Consider the following 3,740-nt stretch of genomic DNA (forward strand, 5'->3'; position numbering starts at 1 on the left):
GTCAATGATGAGAGAGAATCATGGACCGGCTGCCTCCTGCACGCCCCCCACTGGGGATCGAGCCCGAAACCCGGGGGTGTGCCCTGAACGGGAATCGATCCCTGACCTCCTGGTTCCTAGGTCGACGCTCAGCCCCTGAGCCCCGCCAATTGGGCACAGGGTTCTTTTGAAGGCAGATCCTGGGAGCTCCCACGGGCAGCTGGTCGACCTCCCAGTGGCCTCTGGCATTTACGTGGGGGTAACTGATCCGATTTGTTTTAATGTTTTTCGTATTGAGTGTCTCACTGTCAGCAAGTTCATTGTTTGAATGAGATTCCTCAACTAAAGCACCCGCCCCCCCCCCATCTATCCCTCCCTCCCTCCATCCATCCATCCACCCACCCATTCATTCTCCTTCCATCCGTCCATCCATCACTTCATCCATCCCTTCATCCATCTCTCCACCCATCTCTCCCTCCCTCCCTCCCTTCATCTATCCATTCATCCATCCTTTATCCATCCACCCCTCCATCCATCTATCCCTCCCTCCCTCCATCCATCCATCCACCCACCCATTCATTCTCCTTCCATCCGTCCATCCATCACTTCATCCATCCCTTCATCCATCTCTCCACCCATCTCTCCCTCCCTCCCTCCCTTCATCTATCCATTCATCCATCCTTTATCCATCCACCCCTCCATCCATCTATCCCTCCCTCCCTCCATCCATCCATCCACCCACCCATTCATTCTCCTTCCATCCGTCCATCCATCACTTCATCCATCCCTTCATCCATCTCTCCACCCATCTCTCCCTCCCTCCCTCCCTTCATCTATCCATTCATCCATCCTTTATCCATCCACCCCTCCATCCATCTATCCCTCCCTCCCTCCATCCATCCATCCACCCACCCATTCATTCTCCTTCCATCCGTCCATCCATCACTTCATCCATCCCTTCATCCATCTCTCCACCCATCTCTCCCTCCCTCCCTCCCTTCATCTATCCATTCATCCATCCTTTATCCATCCACCCCTCCATCCATCTATCCCTCCCTCCCTCCATCCATCCATCCACCCACCCATTCATTCTCCTTCCATCCGTCCATCCATCACTTCATCCATCCCTTCATCCATCTCTCCACCCATCTCTCCCTCCCTCCCTCCCTTCATCTATCCATTCATCCATCCTTTATCCATCCACCCCTCCATCCATCTATCCCTCCCTCCCTCCATCCATCCATCCACCCACCCATTCATTCTCCTTCCATCCGTCCATCCATCACTTCATCCATCCCTTCATCCATCTCTCCACCCATCTCTCCCTCCCTCCCTCCCTTCATCTATCCATTCATCCATCCTTTATCCATCCACCCCTCCATCCATCTATCCCTCCCTCACTCCATCCATCCATCCATCCATTCATCCTCCTTCCATCCGTCCACCCCTCCATCCATCCATCCTTTCATCCATCCCTCATCCCTCATCCCTCATCCCTCCCTCCCTCCATCTGATACTCCACAGGCTAAAGTCAACTCAGGTCGTGCCTGCCCGGTGCTCTGCTCTTGCCGCCGGCAGACCTCGGGAGGAGTGGTTTTCAGTTTGGAAACAGCTGGTGATGGAAACTCGTGTGGATGACAGAGGCCGGGGAGGATGGCGCCCTTTGCTGGGGTGCAGGTGTGGAGAAGCCTGCGCGGAGGGGCCCGGAGGGAGCTCCTCTGGGGTGGTGAGGAGCCTCTGGGTCACCAGCCCCTCGAGAGGCTGCTGTGGCGTCAGGCTCTGCACTGTTACTGATGGAGTGACTGTCAGTGCTGAGCAGGTGGATGCGCCTCTGAGGGCTCCTGTTCCTTAAGCTCCTTGTTAGTATTTCGTGCGCGAGGGCCTCGCTCTCCAGCCACAGATTCCATCGGAGAGCGAGAGGTCGAGAGGTCAGAGCCGAGGGGCCGTGCCTGTCGTCTGGGCCAACCCGGCGCAGTAGAACCAGCAGTAGAACCATTCGTTGTGCCCTCGGGTTCATCTCACAGCCCCTCCTCTTGGCTCTCACCGTCCCGCAGGCTCCGCCAGGGAGGTGTGCGGCGTGGACGCCTGCATTTCCCGCGAGCAGCGTGACGCGTCCTCGGCTCGCAGACTCGTTGAGAGCCAGGCTGTTGGGTAAACACCTGTCCCGAGCGCCTGCCTGGGCAGGGCATCTCCGCGTTCGTAGGTCATGAGTTCCCTTCTCGGATGAAAGTCATGAGTGTGTCCCCAGCCTCGGAGAGAGGAGGCCGCCCTGGTCGAGGGGCGGGTCGGCACCTCCCTGCGCCCAGGCCGCTGACGTGTGAGGCCGGAAGAGTTAGCAGAGGACACGGGCCTTCTCCTGCAGTTAATCATGTCTCTCACCTCCAGGTTCTGTGGGCTTCCCACAAAGCCAGCTTGTCCCGGAAGAGCCGTTGTCAAATGAGAAAATAATTCCTCCCTTCGGCATCGGGCTTATTAAAACCTCCTTGCGGCCCGGCCAGTGCGGCTCAGTGGTTGCGCGTCAACCCGTGAACAAGGAGGTCGCGGTTCGATTCCCAGTCAGCGGGCTCCATCCCCAGTGTGGGGCGTGCAGGAGGCACTCCTCAGGTGCCACCATGAAGGTCCTGCCGCCAGGCCCCTGGTGATGCCCGTGTGGGCGCAGCCTCCGGCCGCTCAGCCCAGCGCCTCCTGTGAGTCCACTGGGTGGCATTTTCAGGAGCATCACAGTCCTGCCCAGGGGGGGGGCAGCCCTACCTGCTGGTTCCTGTATGTGGGGGGAGAGGACGTTCCCAGGGGCCGGCTTGGCTGGGACCGTGCTGCCTGTGGGCCCCTCCGTCCAGGTCTAGGAATTCGCGTGAGCAGGCTTTGTGGTCACTCACACAGCCACACGGAGCGGCCCCGAGGGTGTGGCCCCTGAGGGTGTGGCCCCTGAAGGTGTGGCCCCTGAGGGTGTGGCCCCCGAGGGTGAGGCCCCCCCCGAGGGTGTGCCTCTCCCCCCAGAGTGTGGCCCCTGAAGGTGAGGCCCCTGAAGGTGTGGCCCCCCGAGGGTGAGGCCCCCCGAGGGCTGCCTTTGCTCAGGTCAGGTTGTAAACGGCTTGTGCGGCCACAAAGCTCATTATTTATCTTGTGCTTCTGAAATCAATTAAAAAAAAAAAATCCCTGAGCTGACGTCTTCAAGGGAGGCCTCATGACCTCCGCACCCACCGGAGGGGGCGGGGCGCCCGGGCACAGGGAGCCTCGGAAACGGCTCGACAGCCCTTTCTGTTGAGTCACGGCTTACAGGGTCCGGGGGAGAGAGAATGTGAGTCCAGGGTTCGAGCCTGTGGTGACGGGTTGAGGAGGTGCTGCCACCGTGGGTCTGCGCCTTTCGCGGGGCGGGAGCAGCAGGCGCCCAGCGTGGCTGCACGGCGGCCGTGTGTCTGGCCCCTGAGGGTGTGGCCCCTGAAGGTGTGGCCCCTGAGGGTGTGGCCCCCGAGGGTGAGGCCCCCCCCGAGGGTGTGCCTCTCCCCCCAGAGTGTGGCCCCTGAAGGTGAGGCCCCTGAAGGTGTGGCCCCCCGAGGGTGAGGCCCCCCGAGGGCTGCCTTTGCTCAGGTCAGGTTGTAAACGGCTTGTGCGGCCACAAAGCTCATTATTTATCTTGTGCTCCTCACGGTTGGTGGCTGAGCTGTCGGTGGCGTGAGGGTTGGCGGTGGGGACGCCGTGGCTCTGGGCAGAGAATACGTCCCTCTTTCGGCAAATTTACAAACTCCCCTCCTCCTCCTCGA

At 60.1% G+C, this 3,740-nt stretch overlaps 1 protein-coding gene across 1 annotated transcript in view; it reads left to right on the plus strand.

Moving 5' to 3' along the window:
- Positions 1-3,740, plus strand: part of FGFR2 (fibroblast growth factor receptor 2) — an 89,473-nt gene that overhangs the window by 41,790 nt on the left and 43,943 nt on the right. The window lies entirely within an intron of this gene.

The sequence above is a fragment of the Myotis brandtii genome, unplaced genomic scaffold, assembly GCF_000412655.1.
Source record: "Myotis brandtii unplaced genomic scaffold, ASM41265v1 scaffold628, whole genome shotgun sequence".
Classification (NCBI taxonomy): Eukaryota; Metazoa; Chordata; class Mammalia; order Chiroptera; family Vespertilionidae; genus Myotis; species Myotis brandtii.